This window comes from Bison bison, unplaced genomic scaffold (genome assembly GCF_000754665.1).
Source record: "Bison bison bison isolate TAMUID 2011002044 unplaced genomic scaffold, Bison_UMD1.0 scf7180017864330, whole genome shotgun sequence".
In the NCBI taxonomy this organism is placed as follows: Eukaryota; Metazoa; Chordata; class Mammalia; order Artiodactyla; family Bovidae; genus Bison; species Bison bison.
The window spans coordinates 10,688,648-10,705,900 of record NW_011494902.1 but is presented as its reverse complement, the minus strand read 5'-3'; the positions used below and the strand labels follow the sequence as shown (position 1 = coordinate 10,705,900).

The 17,253-nt window shown below is 37.0% G+C and overlaps 1 protein-coding gene across 1 annotated transcript in view; it reads left to right on the top strand.

The window, feature by feature from the left end:
- LRP1B (low density lipoprotein receptor-related protein 1B) overlaps positions 1-17,253 on the top strand; it is a 1,806,191-nt gene that overhangs the window by 281,704 nt on the left and 1,507,234 nt on the right. The window lies entirely within an intron of this gene.

Genomic DNA, 17,253 nt, shown 5'->3' with positions numbered 1-17,253 from the left:
ACAGTGGTAAATCAAAATTTATCACATTCAGGCCTAACTCTTCAGGATCAGCATAGAGTAGAACTTACCTAGGTTTGGGGCAAGGGTTGGTAGGTCTCATGAAATGTGAAGGAGGCATCAGTGAGGTGTGTGTGTGTGTGTGTTCAGTCACTTCAGTCCTGTCTGACTCTTTGAGGCCCTATGGACTGTAGCTCGCCAGGCTCCTCTGTCCATGGGATTCTCCAGGCAAGATTACTGGAATGGGTTGTCATGCTTTCCTCTAGGGGATCTTTATGGCACATGTCTCCCATGTCTCCTGCATTGTAGGCAGATTATTTTACTGCTGACCCACTGGGGAAGCCCATCAGTGAGAGGTCTAACTACATTCATGTTCCATTGCTGTTATAACAAATGACCACAAACATAAGCAACATGTATGAATTATCTCACTGTTCTTCAAGTCAGAAGTTCAATATAGGTCTCACTAGGCTAAAAAGAAAGGTGCCAGCAGGGCTGTGTTCCTCTCTGGATGATCCAGGGGGAATTTGTTTCCTCATCTTTTCCAGTTTTCTGAGGGTAGCCACATTCCTTCACTCTTGGCCCCTTCCTTTCATCTTCAAAGCCATCATGCCACATTTCTCTGACTCTTTTTCCATTGTCACATCTCTATATGTTCTCCCTGCATACCCAGATCCCTCCCCAGGAGATAAAAAAATGTTCCTAATCTTTAATCCCTTTTAGAGCTAGTTATTACGTACATGGGAAATAAATGTTTAGTTCTTACTAAAATGGTTACAGTCTGACACTGTTTTATAACCTTGTCTTACTACTTAGTGCAGTAGCTTGGATGTATTTATCTTCTTCATTTGCTGAGTTGTGTACAGCTCTTTGTGACTCCATGGACTGCAGCACACCAGCCTTCCCTGTCATTCACTATCTCTTAGAGTTTGCTCAAATTCATGTCCATTGTGTCGATGATGCCATCTAACCATCTCATCCTCCGTTGCCCTCTTCTCCTCCTGCCTTCAATGTTTCCCAGAATCAGAGTCTTTTCCAATGAGTTAGCTCTTCATATCAGGTGGCCAAAGTATTGAAGCTTCAGCATCAGTGCTTCCAATGAATATTCAGGGCTGATTTCCTTTAAGAATGACTGGTTTGATCGCTTTGCTGTCCAAGAAACTCTCACGAGTCTGCTTCAGCACCACACTTTGAAAGCATCAATTCTTTGGTGCTCAGCCTTCTTTATAGTCCAACTCTCACACCTGTATATGAACTGGAAAAATCACAGCTTTGACTATATGGACCTTTGTTGGCAAAGTGATGTTTCTGCTTTTTAATATACTGTTTAGGTTTTTCATAGCTTTTCTTCCAAGGAGCAAGTGTCATAGCTGCAGTCATAGTACATAAAATGCTTCCTCATTCTTTTTTAACACATGTATGGTAATCTAGCAATTTTAACCTTTCCCATGCAAATTCTTATTTTCAGCAGGGTTAGAAATAAGTAGGAGGAGAGAGTGAGTCTGATTTAACAGAGGTATTCTAATGTGGGTAAGTAGGAAGAAAAGCACAACAGTTATTCTGTGCTCTTCTGCCTTAAAAATGAGAACACAAAGTTTGGACATGTTCTACCTTCTCCAGAGTCACTGTTAACTGTATTTTAATAATAGATATTTGTATACTTAGCATTATTTAAAATTATGCAGCGATACTTAAAAGGTATAATTTTTATAATATCTTCTTATTTAGGGAAAAAGCGCAAGTGAATAACCAAAGCACACCAATCACTGATCCCAGAGGTATGGTAGAGACCTATTATTATAAAGTTAAACATTTCAGTCATGTTTATGTTGATTTAAAGTTTGTGTTAAGACAAAGTAAGCAACATACTTTAGCTGCAAAATCTTACATTTAAAAATAAGAGACTTGGGACTTCCCTGACAGTCCAGTGGTTAAGATTCTGTTTCCACCGCCGGGAATTCGGGTTTGATCCTGGGTCTGGGGAACTAAGATTCTGTGTGCCATGCAGAGTAGCCAAAATAATAGCAACAATAATAATAATATATAAAAATAAAAAGTTTGACTAGAATCTTTAAATTTGTTCTATATATGAAATTATAATAGGATGGAAAAGTTAACACCAAAAAACCATGGAATGCTTATTATGTGTGAGAAAAATCCAGATTTTTGAATTATTGTATTTAGTTTTGGATAATTTTTAAAGAGCACTTACCAGGTGGCACAGTGGTAAAGAATCCATCTGCCACTGCTGAAGATGTAGATTCAATCCCTGGGTTGGGAAGATCCCCTGGAGAAGGGAATGGCAACTGACCCTGGTATTCTTGCCAGAGAAAAATCCCATGGGCAGAGGAGCCTAGTACACACAGTCCATGGTGTTGCCAAGAATTGGACAAGACTGAGTGACTGAGCATGCACACAGTTTTTAAAGATGTGTGTTATTAAGTTTATTTTATGTTAAAAAGGCTTTTGACATTCATCTTTGACCATTTCTAAGTATTTATGCACGTATTTTATTCTGTTTTTAAAAATACTATACTATACATTCATTTTAGCCACAGAAGTTCTGCAAAGTTACTCCTCACTATAGTTGCAAGGAAGAACAAGAAGATCTTGTTTGAATTCTAACACTCACAACATGTGTATTATTGAATATCTGAGACCAAAAATTAAAATTGAACTATCAGGACTGTGCTCAATCTGGATGTATGAATGTTTATAACTAAAGTGAACAAAAGAGATGAAATTTAACATGGTTATTTACACTAAAAACAAACATATTGTGGGTCTGTAGAACAGGATTTGGTGATAGCAACTAGAAACATAAAAAGATTTTAGGTTAAATAGGTTTTTCCTAATTACTGTTCATAAGACATAGTTCAAATGTCATTTTATCTGAAGGCCACAAGCAGAATTAGTCACCTGTCTTCTCCTTCTACTGCATGTTAAAATTGAAACATAAATCTCTTGGCATATCTGTCTCAACAAAAGCTGAGTGCTTAGATGGCAGGATCTACTTTCTTGATTGTTTCTATCCAAATATAGCAAAATACCTGGGCCTGTGATAGTAATTGTGTGTACAAGCAATGGAAATCATCTAAATTATAATATTTTCCCCATAACCTAAGGTACTTAATTCCTTTTAGTATTTAAGTACTAGGTAGCCTGTGTCTTTATGCTTTAAAATAAAAAACTTTCTTTTTTTTGAGAGAAGAGTTTGAATTGAAAGATGTTCTTTTGGAAATTAAAAGTGCTCTATTGGATATTTTCAATGTTATATTTTTTAGCAGCTACATAGGTTGTCTTGTTTACATTTTAATTTTATGCCAACTCTCATTTTATTATTAGTCTCCTTTGGTATTAGTTTTTGTGTAAACTAAAAATTCAGAATAATTCACCACCTTTGGCATGTTATTTTAATATTTCAGAAGAGTGATATTGGCAACTTAATATTTGAGCACAGAAGAATTTTTAGCTTAAGAAATCTTGGAAAAGTACAAGGTATCCAGGTAATAACTGTATCTCAATGATCCTGAAATAGCACAAGTCCATGATAATGGCAGTTGTTAAAATAATATTTGTCTCAAATTTTATGACATTAAATGCATTGATATACAAGTTAGAAATTCCAGATTGCCCTTCAGTTAAATTAGAAGTCAAGTACTACTTTATAACAGAGTTCTCTAATCAAGAGCACTTCAGTAATGACATTGTCTTTGGTTTCCTATGGGGCTCAAGTTGTTAGTGTAGATGACTAAACATTTTTCTCGCCCAACTCAGTTGTTAATTTATGCTCTTGGAAATTCAAAAATCAAAACTAGCCAAATAGAGCCACCTTTGAATTTACCTTTAAGAAAACGTAAATTAGGGGGCACACTCTAACACACTTATAAATGCTCTTCATAATAAAGATAATATTTGTTCAACACAAGCAATTGTGTATCTGTTAGTCAATATAAGAGTGTAACCAATCTAGATGGCATATTAAAAAGCCAGAGACAGTACTTTGCCGACAAAGGTCCATTTAGTCAAGGCTATGGTTTTTCCAGTGGTCATGTATGAATGCGAGAGTTGGACTGTGAAGAAAGCTGAGCACTGAAGAATTGATGCTTTTGAACTGTGGTGTTGGAGAAGACTCTTGAGAGTCCCTTGGACTGCAAGGAGATCCAACCAGTCCATCCTAAAGGAGATCAGGCCAGGGTGTTCTTTGGAAGGAATGATGCTAAAGCTGAAACTCCAGTACTTTGGCCACCTCATGAGAAGAGTTGACTCATTGGAAAAGACTCTGATGCTGGGAGGGACTGAGGGCAGGAGGAGAAGGGGACGACAGAGGATGAGATGGCTGGATGGCATCACCGACTTGATGGACGTGAGTCTGAGTGAACTCCAGGAGTTGGTGATGGACAAGGAGGCCTGGCGTGCTGCGATTCATGGGGTCGCGAAGAGTCAGACATGACTGAGCAACTGAACTAAACTGAACTGAATGTTATTGTGGTTCTTATACACAATGACCTGTGTACTTCCAACACGTGTTGAATTTCCATTGGTTCTTGGCCTGTTTCACCTCTTAAATTTGCATAGATATTCGTTGTGTGACTTTAGCCATATTGCTAAATGCTTTTGAGTCTGCATTTCTGCATTTATAGAAATAGAGGATTAAATGAAATAATACATGTGCTAAATTGTTGTAGGTCTATTAAGCAAGAAGCAAGATTTAAAATAAATACAGTTCATTAGTTGAGCCACCTAGCAATAGTTAGGGACTATTTGTAAAAATATATATTTTTGTCAAATGGTTTTGATACAGTAATATACTTTTTTTTGCTCTGGAAGTCTCATTCAATCTCTATAATTTTGTTTGTCTCACATTCAGCTTGCTATGATTTGTAGCCCAAATCTGGCCCATGGCTTGCTTTTCTGAGGCTCATGATTTTATATTTCTGAATGCTTGAATAAACTAAAAATATTTTTGTAACATATGAAATTCAAATTTTGTTATTCATAAATAACATTTTATTGAAAACAATTCATGCTTATTTTCATGTCTGTGATGATTTTCATGATATGATGGCAAGGTTAGATTATCCAATAAAAAGTATGCTCTGCAAAGCCCCAAATATTTATGACCTGGATCTTTAGAGGAGAGGTTTGCAGATCCCTGGTCTAATCACTTGAATTATAAGAGAAATCACAGATATCCTTTATTGGCTTTGATTGAAAAAAAATCAGATAACTGAAAATTTGGAAAATGGAAACAACGGAATTACTTAGATAATTTGAGAAAACCAGAACTACTGAAAGGAATGATGTGATCAAGTACACAGTGTAATTCATGTTGTCAGTTTCTACGGAAGTATTTGTTGTTCAGTCAGTCAGTTGTATCCGACTCCTTGCAACCTCATGGACTGCAGCACACCAGGCTTCCCTGTCCTTCACCATCTCCCTAGAGCTTGCTTTAACTCATGTCCATTGAGTCCAACCATTTTGTCCTGTGTTGTCCTCTTCTCCTCCTGCCTTCAATCTTTCCCAGCATCAGGGTCTTTTCTCATGAGTCAGCTCTTCACCTTCACATCAGATGGCCAAAGTATTGGTACTTTGGAGTATGCCCACTTTCAAAAGCAAAATGACCAGAAGAAAAGCTGAAGCATAATACCTATGTTTCCTGTTTCTCCAATTGCTGGAAATGTATCCAGGTTTACTCCCTAACTATATCCTGACCAAAATCTGTGAGAGCAGCTTCCTGTTGTTGTTGTTCAGTCTCTCAGTCATGTCTGACTCTTTGGGACCCCATGGACTGCAGCACACCAGGCTTCCCTGTCCATCAACAACTCCTGGAACTTGCTTAGACTCATGTCTATCGAGTTGGTGATGCCATCCAACCATTTTTTTCTCTGTTGTCTCCTTCTCCTTCTGCCTTCAGTCTTTTCCAGCATCTGGGTCTTTTCCAATGAATTAGTTCTTTGTATCAGGTGGCCAAAGTATTGGAGTTTCAGCTTCAGTCCTTCCAATGAATATTCAGGACTAATTTCCTTTAGGCTTGATTGGTTGGATCTCCTTGCTGTCTAAGGGACTCTCAAGAGTCTTCTCCAACATCACAGTTCAAAAGCATCAATTCTTCGGTGCTCAGCTTTTATGGTCCAACTCTCAATTCCATACATGACTACTGGAAAAACCATAGCTTTAACTACACAGACCTTTGTCAGTAAAGTAATGCAGTTTCCTGAGGCACCACTGTCTCTCTCCACCAGATTTGTGATAATCATACACATTTGGTGTTTCAACTAGGGAATGCTGGCATCACATAATCATTAGTAAGTTTTTCCTGTTTTGATCATAATTCATTCAGACTTATTTATATAATATAACTTGGATACAGGAACATGAAGCTTACTGAACATACCTCTAATGAACACCTAAGTTTCATTTCTGAAATGGTTGCTTCCAGAAAGATTTCTTCCAATATGTCTTTTTCTGCAATTTATGAGTCTAATGACTGAAAGACACTTTTTGTGAATAGATGTGGATTCATCACTGGCTCATTGGTATTTAGTGTTTAAAATGAACCATATCTCCAAAGTCTGAATGATCTGAGGTTTCATGACTCAGTTGTAATAGGTTGCTAGAGTAATGAGTGATGATTTTGTAGAATAAAAAAGCTAAAAAGGCTTTTTAGTGGGGATTCCAGGAAAGGGCTGATAAAGCTTTGCACTTTACCAATCATATTCTTGTCATTTACTATAGATGATAGGGAGGGAATTTTTGAGCTGAAACTTACATAGTAATAACTGAAGACAAATGGACATATCAAATTATTATATAAAATACCTTCTGCTTTTTGTGCTCTTTGACACTGAACATCTTTGGGATTCTCTGAGATAGTGGAGCTTGCCAAAAAAATGCTCAGAATAGCAAATGCATGATGGTTGCCTGAATTCTTTGCACAAACACACCAGGATTATTCATTCTACATATATGAACATCTATGCATAAATGTGTGTGGTCAGTAGACACAAAGACACTTTCACATATCACCATGATCCATTAAAATTTAGTAAAAGACCTCAGAGAAAATAGAATACTATGAGTATATTTCAGGACATCAATTTTCCAAGAAAGCTTCCATTCTGGAGGGTTTTGCAGTGGGTAGTGGATGTCTTGTGCTGATTAGATGCAGTGTTAAGGATGACATTACATAAAGGGATTGCTAGGGAGTCTGAAAAGGTATATATGTACTCAGTGAAGCCAGGCTTACCTTTTCACACAAGCCCTGGCCCCAGTCTAGGCAAATGAGGTCCTGGAACATAGATATTAAACCTTTCATTCTCTCTTGGTTTGATTCTTTATTATTCATGAGTATATATTCAGTCCCTCAGTCGTATTCCACCCTTTGTGACCCCATGAACTTCAGCCCTCCAGGCTCCTGTGTCCATGGGATTTTCAAGGCAAGAATACTGGAGTGGGTTACCACTTCCTACTTCAGGGGATCTTCCCAAATCAGGAATCAAACCCACCTCTCCTGTGTCTCTGGCACTGGCAGGTAGATTCTTTACCACTGAGCTACCTGGGAATGTAATGTATCATAGTGGCAGTAATACACCTAATGTGATAAATCTCAAAGTACTTATGACTATATAATCTAATTTTAAATTCAGTGAAAACCTATGAGATGCATAGAATGGCTGCTGCTGCTAAGTCACTTCAGTTGTGTCCGACTCTGTGTGACCCCATAGATGGCAGCCCACTAGGCTCCTCTGTCCCTGGGATTCTCCAGGCAAGACTACTGGAGTGGGTTGCCATTTCCTTCTCCAATGGATAGAATGGCAGTAAATATTTATTCTTTAAAATTTAAGAAGACAGATTCAAAAAGATCAAGTTATTTACCTAAAGTTGTGTAGTTTTATGTAGAAGTGAAATTCACATCAATATTCTTTGATTAAAGGTCTTGATATTATAAAACAATAATTAAAACCAGCCATTCTCATTTTCCCTTTTTAAAACCCTGATTGATATCTGTCCACACTGAGATGATTATAATAAATAAAATCTAGTTATTTCTTCCATTTTGTTTTGTCTTGTTATTGAGCATAAAAATATGAATTATTTTCATAGCTCCAAATAAATAATGATATCAATTCCTACTGACAATGCTTTATTTATCTATAATTCCTGCAGGCCATAAGGAAAGCAACCAAAATTTTAATACATGTTCTCTTTAATGCATAGGTTTTCACTCATTACAGTTCTTTCACATATACTCTCAATATACTGATAAATCAGATTTCATTCAAATGAATCCATACTATACTCAGAGAAGTTAATTTTCTATAATTCTATGATAAAGCAATGTTTCAAACAGGACAAAATGTACTTTTATCTACCAGTTTGTGATTCTTACCTTTGGAACAGTCATTTTCTCATTTCCCTTGAAAAGAAATCCTTTTATTCTTTTTCCAGTTTCTCCTTCTCATTTTCTCTATTATAGATTATAGCAAGAGGATGGGTACAAGGAGAACTAGTGACAAGATTTTCTGTTTCAAAAATAGGTGTCCTACTGACAGTTTAATTTCCTGGTCTCTGGCACAAGACACTTTGATCATGTATTTTCATCGATTCTAATTAAATGTCAGGCTCATAATTTACTCACATTCCCCCCTCTTCTACCATGACAAAAAGTTTTTAAAGTTGTATTTCCTTTAACCTGTCTCTTAAATGGCAATAAATGTTGTTCAGTGCTGGTCAGATAAGTCTCTAAGTGTTGTATGAGCATCCCCAAATAACTTCCAGAGGAGTTTCTAATCAGCATTTTTAGCAACTTATTCTGAAAAAATTGTGCTAAGGAATAATTGGATATGAAACTTGACCCTCCTGGACTTCTAGCAAACAGTATTTTATTTTTATTGATGATTTCCATTTTCTTTACTTCAGTTATGTGGCTGCTTGATTTTGGTGTTTCATTACAACTGCTTCCCTAATTATTAATATAATTATTAGTTTAGTAGAGCACTTACATTTTTTTATAATTGCATTACACAGTCTTATAATGTTTCTTAGAAAGAAATGAGGGTTCATTCAATTGTTACAAGTTAAAACTGCTATCAATGGAAATACTACTGGATTCATTTCAGAAAACAAGTATTCTAATGGTAAAAAAAAAAAAAAAAAAATTGAAGGACATGAACTTACAAAATTGTTTTCTCAGGATTATTCATTGGAATTTATTATTGATACTTGTTGAAATTTTAATTTAGTGATATTTTACATTTCTTAAAACTTTAGCTATTAGATAAAAATGTGGAGAAATGTAGGTCAACAATGAATGATCAAATACTTCAAACAACTTAAAGTAATTAAACTAGTTAGTTGTTCATGAAACATCACTCCTGGTTCACAAAATGATGGTTTAAATAAAATTGTAAATCGTGCTTTTGGATCAAAGCAGGTCAAAGTATTCCATCTTCATTTACCATTTATAGAGAAGTATTATTACACTGAATTTGAAACAATCTTGCATTTGTATTGGAAATTCTGTTTTGTATGTGTAGTTTCTGTGAGATTTATAACGATATATCAGATAAGTAGATTTTATATAAGTAATAGGAATATACTTAGGCTATGCAGTTGCCAGTGTTTTGCTAAAGTAATTCATGATTACAGATGTAACAGTGCAGTTCAGAAATAAACAAATGGGGTTTCACTTCTAAAGAAGGGGGTTTCTTAGAAATTGTCCATTTGGGTTTTGAAGTGAAGAAATAGATACTGTTGGAGGCTCATTAACCTTTTTAGACTACTGGGCATCATTAAGAGTTTCAAGATGAGAATTTATTAAATTGTCCCTATAAGGCATGTAAAGTTGCTTTTCTGTGTAAAAGTATCAGACTTTTGCCTGGGGAATAGTTGATTCGACAGGAAAGTCTTCCTTTCATTTTGATTTCAATTAATTTGCCCTACTTTTCCTCTAAAGCACTGAAAAAGCCTTAGTCCTACATCTCAGTCCAATTTACTTGCATCTTCTTTACTACCATTTCAATTTCAAGAATCCTAGAAATGGCAGTTCCCTTGAGTAGCAAAGGCTCGCAGGAGGATCTAGAATCCTATCATTCTGAACTCCAGCATATTTAAAAAAAAAAAAGTAATAGTCTAGTTATTCCTCCATTATTTTCCTTAGAGGCAGCTTTTATTTTAGCCATGAGCAGATAGCATATTGCAGAGCTTATAGACAGTAAGTTTTGCTAGATTTTATGTGTATAAGGAGTTGGAAAGGAAGTATTCAATGATTACTGTGAAAACAGATTGCTTCCAGAGATGTGTATTAGAAAACGCAGACCCAGTTGAGGAAGGACTATAGGTCACAGAAAGGTCTGCTCAGTCAAGCCTAAGTATTTAAAGCATTACTGGCAGACACTAAGAAGAGGGATGAACTCGAAAATAGAGCAGTCAGATAATTATTAGACAATGGACTAGCAAAAATGGTTGGGAAGCACAGAGCCGTGGTAGAGAGCCTCAGCAGGAATTGACGGCTGTATAAAAGTTAAAAACAACCCAGACCTTGAAAAGAGAAGTCATAATGCTAGAAACCAATTTTAGAAACTAAAAGAAAAGTGTTGGTGTTCAAAAAAGATATACCAAACTACCCGAGACAAAAAGGGAATGAAAAAAAAAAAAAAAAATGAAAGTATAGTCCTTCTGTGAAGAGGTCATAGATTTTTCTTTCTCAGCCTCCTGCCCTGAAGTGTACTGGGTTTAGGACCACAAAGAAAATGCCCTATTTGAAACCTGAAGGTATTAAAATGCTGTACAGCATTCTCTCTTCTGTTTTCAGTTTGCAGCCTCTGGGCAACTGCCAACCACCAGTAAAAAGCTCCCTATCTCACGGTATGTAATTCTGGTATGAAATAGGTGGCAAGTACAAATGAGACCTTGACCAGAACTTATATGTATCTATACAAATGTGTTTCCCTGTTCTGTGTGTATTGAGTTGGAAAGACAGTGGCTTATTTAGACCTTAAGAGTAATGATTTGTGTTGTTTAAGGATTTGGAATTAATATGCTAATAGCAAGAGAGATTTAGGTACTCCTGAAAAACTGCCCAATGCTTCTCCCAAGGGTTATTTACTTAATAGCCTTAAAAATGGGTTGTAAAAGCTTTTATAATGTTTTGATATTTGGATATATAAGAGAATGATGTAAATATTCCAATAGAAATGGAAACCTACAAATAATTTTTAAATAATTTTAAATGTAGCTAGTGCCCCTCATCAGACAGCACAATTTCCATTTCATACTTTCTGGTGAGTGTGTATTCCTCATTTGAACTGACCAGCTCCATGTCATAGTAATATGTGTAGCACAAATGTGTTTTGTGTATCCAGAGTGTCTGTTTGTAAAGGACTTCCCTGCAATGCTCTTTTAATCCTGTGACTCAGAAAGTGGTTGAAAATAATATCTTTGGTTTGGAATCCAATGAAATTAAGTTTAATTTCTTCTGTATGTGTATGTGAGACAGGGAGAAAATAGCTAACCTCCCTTGATGAAACATGTCTTGCTTCTATTGACTTCATATATAAGATGTAAACTGAGAAAGTTTAACTAAAAGAAAACAAATATTCATACAAGTTCTTAGAGCATACAACTAGGCAGAAGACAGAAGACAAACATTAGATATGTTTACAAGGCAAATGGTAAGGAAAAATTAAGACGTTGTTTACAATCATGAAGTAACTTGATCACAAGAGGAAGACAGATAATTAGGTACCAAAAAAACCTCAAAGCTGAACCATAGGAACAAAGAGAAATAAGACAGTGGCCCATACAGACTTCTTTCTAAGCAAAGAGACTTCAGGTGGTTAAGACAATTGCAATAATAGCCATATGTGGCAATATCAGTTTTCATTCCAATCCCAAAGAAAGACAATGCCAAAGAATGCTGAAACTACTGCACAATTGCACTCATCTCACACGCTAGCAAAGTAAAGCTCAAATTCTCCAAACCAGGCTTCAGCAGTACATGAACCATGAACTTCCAGATGTTCAAGCTAGATTTAGAAAAGGCAGAGGAACCAGAGATCATACTGCCAACATCCTCTGGATCATCAAAAAAGTAAGAGAATTCCAGAAAAATATCTGCTTTTGCTTTATTGACTATGCCAAAGCCTTTGACTGTGTGGATCACAATAAACTGTGGAAAATTCTTAGAGATGGGAATATCAGACCACCTGACCTGCCTCCTAAGAAATTTGTATGCAGGTCAGGAAGCAGCAGTTAGAACTGGACATGGAACAACAGACTGGCTCCAAGTAGGGAAAAAAGTACATATAGGCTGCATATTGTCACCCGGCTTATTTAACTTATATGCAGAGTACATCATTAGAAAGCTTGGACTGGATGAAGCCCAAGCTGGAATCAAGATTGCCAGGAGAAACATCAGTAACCTCAGATTTGCAGATGTCACCACCTTTAAGGCAGAATATGAAGAAGAACTAAAGAGCCTCTTGATGAAAGTGAAAGAGGAGAGTGAAAAAGTTGGCCTAAAAGTCCACATTCAGAAAACTAAGATCATGGCATCTGGTCCCACTAATTCATTGCAAATAGATGGGAAACAGTGGAAACAGTAACATACTCTATTTTTTGGGCTCCAAAATCACTGCAGATGGTGACTGCAGCCACCAAAGTAAAAGTTGCTTGCCCCTTGGAAGAAAAGTTATGACCAACCTAGACAGCATATTAAAAAGCAAAGACATTACTTTGTCAAGAAAGGTCCATCTAGTCAAGGCTATGGTTTTTCCAGTAGTCATGTATGTATGTGAGATTTGGACTATAAAGAAAGTTGAGCACCAAAGAACTGATGCCCTTGAACTATGATGTTGGAGATGACTCTTGAGAGTCACTTGGACTACAAGGAGATCCAACAAGTCCATCCTAAAGAAATCAGTCCTGAGTGTTCATTGGAAGAACTGATGCTGAAGCTGAAACTCCAGTACTTTGGCCAATTAATGTGAATAACTGACTCATTTGAAAAGACCATGATGCTGGGGAAGATTGAAGGCAGGAGGAGAAGGGGCTGACAGAGGATGAGATGGTTGGATGGCACCACTGACTCAATGGACATGTTTGAGTAAACTCCAGGAGTTGATGATGGACAGGGAAGCCTGAAATGCTGCAGTCCATGGTGTCACGGAGAGTTGGACACAAGTGAGCGACTGAACTGAATTGAACTATGGCAGTATCAGTTAGTGTTATAGACATATGATAGTTGCTGAGATGGTAAAGAGTCTGCCTGCAGTGCAGGAGCCACAAGTTCAATCCCTAGGTCAGGAAGATTCCCTAGAGAAGGGAATTACTACCTACTCCAGTATTTTGCTTGGTGAATTCCATGGAGAGAGGAGCCTGGCAGGCTACAGCCCATGGGATCACAAAAAGTTGGACACAACTGAGCCAGACATCCTGGAATGTGAAGTCAAGTGGGCCTTAGAAAGCATCACTACGAACAAAGCTAGTGGAGGTGATGGAATTCCAGTTGACCTATTTCAAATCCTGAAAGATGATGCTGTGAAAGTGCTGCACTCAATATGCCAGCAAATTTGGAAAACTCAGCAGTGGCCACAGAACTGGAAAAGGTCAGTTTTCATTCCAATCCCAAAGAAAGGCAATGCCAAAGAATGCTTAAACTACCACACAATTGCACTCATCTCACACGCTAGTAAAGTAATGCTCAAAATTCTCCAAGCCAAGCTTTAGCAGTATGTGAACCATGAACTTCCAGATGTTCAAGGTGGTTTTAGAAAAGGCAGAGGAACCAGAGATCAAATTACCAACATCCATTGCATCATCAAAAAAGCAAGTGAGTTCCATAAAAAACATCTATTTCTGCTTTATTGACTATGCCAAAGCCTTTGACTGTGTGGATCACAATAAACTGTGGAAAATTCTGAAAGAGATGGGAATACCAGACCATCTGACCTGCCTCTTGAGAAACCTATATGCAGGTCAGGAAGCAACAGTTAGAACTGGACATGGAACAACACACTGGTTCCAAATAGGAAAAGGAGTACATCAAGGTGTATATTGTCACCCTGCTTATTTAACTTATATGCAGAGTACATCATGAGAAATGCTGGGCTGGAAGAAGCACAAGCTGGAATCAAGATTGCTGGGAGAAATATCAATAACCTCAGATATGCAGATGACACCACCCTTGTGGCAGAAAGTGAAGAGGAACTAAAGAGCCTCTTGATGAAAGTGAAAGTGGAGAGTGAAAAAGTTGGCTTAAAACTCAAGATTCAGAACACTAAGATCATGGCATCTGGTCCCATCACTTCATGGGAAATAGTTTGGGAAACCGTGGAAACAATGTCAGACTTTATTTTTGGGGGCTCCAAAATCACTGCAGATGGTGATTGCAGCCATGAAATTAAAAGACGCTTACTCCTTGGAAGGAAAGTTATGACCAACCTACATAGTATATTGAAAAGCAGAGGTATTACTTTGCCAACAAAGGTCCATCTAGTCAAGGCTATGGTTCTTCCAGTGGTCATGTATGGATGTGAGAGTTGGACTGTGAAGGAAGATGAGCACCCAAGAATTGATGCTTTTGAACTGTGGTGTTGGAGAAGACACTTGAGAGTCCCTGGACTGCAAGGAGATCCATCCAGTCCATCCTAAAGGACATCAGTCCTGTGTGTTCATTGGAAGGACTGATGCTGAAGCTTAAACGCCAGTACTTTGGCCACCTCATGCAAAGAGCTGACTCATTGTAAAAGACTCTGATGCTGGGAGGGATTGGGGGCAGGAGGAGAAGGGGACGACAGAGGATGAGATGGCTGGATGGCATCACTGACTTGATGGATGTGAGTTTGAGTGAACTCCGGGAGTTGTTGATGGACAGGGAGGCCTGGCGTGCTGTGATTCATGGGGCTGCAAAGAGTCGGACACGACTGAGCGAATGAATTGAAGTGAGCCCTAACATTTCATATTTGAGTAGGAGGTTCTGATACTTGATTGTTTAAAATTTGGATTTCACATTTTATTTAAGATGTTGTCTTCATGTAGTGTATTAAATATAGTGTTTACTCATAATTGACTTACCAAGAAAATGTATAAATGTATACTTACATACGTGTACTTGTGCCAAAACAGACTGCTTTCCTTTAGCATTTAATTTTCATGAAAAGATGCAAATGGATGGACTATCACTACATGTGATTATAAGGGAAAAAATATATGAAAGAGGCTATAGCTTTCTTTCTTTCTCTGTAAAAATGCTCTATTTTTCATATAGTAATGAATTATGAATGTACTAATAAATAGCTTTGAATAAAATAATCCTACTATTGAAATTGCCCTAGGTTTTGTTTTCAATGAAAATGTTAACCAGTTATTTTCAAGTTTTGGAATCTTATTTATCTTTAACCTGTGTTTTCAACCTTAGGCATATGCCGTTGAATTAGTCAATTCTTGATTCTGGTACGGGCTAGTGTGGGGACTGGAGTTCAATTGATTGAGAGACTGAGCTTAATAAGGTCAGGTACATATGCCAGAATTCTGTGTATGCCTCATCTTTACAATATTTTTTGAAAGCAGGCTTTCAGTTTCTCTCAAAAACAAAACAACTGTTCTGAAAATGTATGCCACAAGTTATGGGGCGTCCTGGGGAAGGTAGCATGTTGTTCTAGAGAAAATCCATTAGTATGAGAGAATGATTCAGTACTCCATTGAGAGTAAAGAGGTATATTCATCTTTGCATGTGAATAACTCATCCTTTGTGTCAGAATATAATACTGCTTTATCTATGCTCTGATATTACTTAAAAGACCAATACTATTCATGCTGGGAAAAAGAAAAAAAATCAGTTTTTAAAATGACTCCTCTATCTTCCAACTTGAATATATTAATGAAATGTATTTTTCAAATCATAAAGATAATTCTAGTGATTTATTTGACTGGGAAATGTTTGATCAGACATAAACCATTTATTAGTGTGGGTGGCTTTATTAACTATGCTTAAGGGTAATGCAGTTTACTTATTAAGTTCATCAATTATAATCCAAACTAAAAGGAAGGTGTTCTGAAAACCTGAGAAAATGAGTTCCAATCATGGCTACATTTTGCACTCTTAAAATTCTATTTGATTTTTATACAGATGCTTTTATTTAAATGTAAAACCCAATATAAGTGGTATAATCAACTGTTACAGTAATGAATGTTTAGTTTGAGCCATACAACTAGTTGAGCTCTCTAAAGATATTTATAAGGTCACAAAGGAAATAGTGCAGATATTGCAGACACTTTGAAGTCACTCTTCCTAATAAGTCCAATAAGTTTATGCCTCACCAAATGTGTTTATTAGCTAGTATGCTCTAGTGGCAAATAACTAAGGATAAAACTGGTAGCACAACCAGTGACTTTTCTAGTCTATTACACTCCAGTGAGGGGCTAGCACTTTTACTTTCAGTTTTCAATGGAAGAAATATAATTAAGAATAGTGAAATGTCAGTATAAGACCGGAGAAGGCAATAACACCCCACTCCAGTATTCTTGCCTGGAAAATCCCATGGATGGAGGAGCCTGGTAGGCTGCAGTCCATGGGGTCACTAAGAGTTGGATATGACTGAGCGACTTCACTTTCACTTTTCACTTTCATGCATTGGAGAAGGAAATGACAACCCACCCCACTGTTCTTGCCTGGAGAATCCCAGGAACGAGGGAGCCTGGTGGGCTGCCATTCGTTGGATTGCACAGAGTCGGACACGACTGAAGTGACTTAGCAGCAGCAGCAGCAGCAGCAATATAAGACGTTATAGAATGTCTCTACAGCATGCACTTGTGCTGTGCTGCTACAAAAGATTTTGACATCTCTATGCTCAACACTTTTTATTCTCTTTGGATTTGATTTTTAATTATAAACTTGAGTCTGTCAGAATAGAAGTGGTTCTTAACGGTTTGACTAGCCTGAATCATTTACATTGTCTAATCCATCCTCCTGTAATGTGTCCAGCTTGCTTTGCAAAATAGATCAAAATTTAATTTCTTTGAATTATCTTTCTCTATTGACTTTGGTGTGCTCTTGGTTAAGCAGATATCTTTTCTGAGAAATGGTTTATTGTTGTAACATTTTAAGCAAATCAATTACCTTCCTGTAATGCAATAACATTACAATATGCAGGCAACCATAGCTTCCATTGTACATGACACAGTCAGTTTTATGAAGCTGTAAACATTCATATCAGTGCTATTTAGTCAGTAGTAATACAATTTGAAAATGAG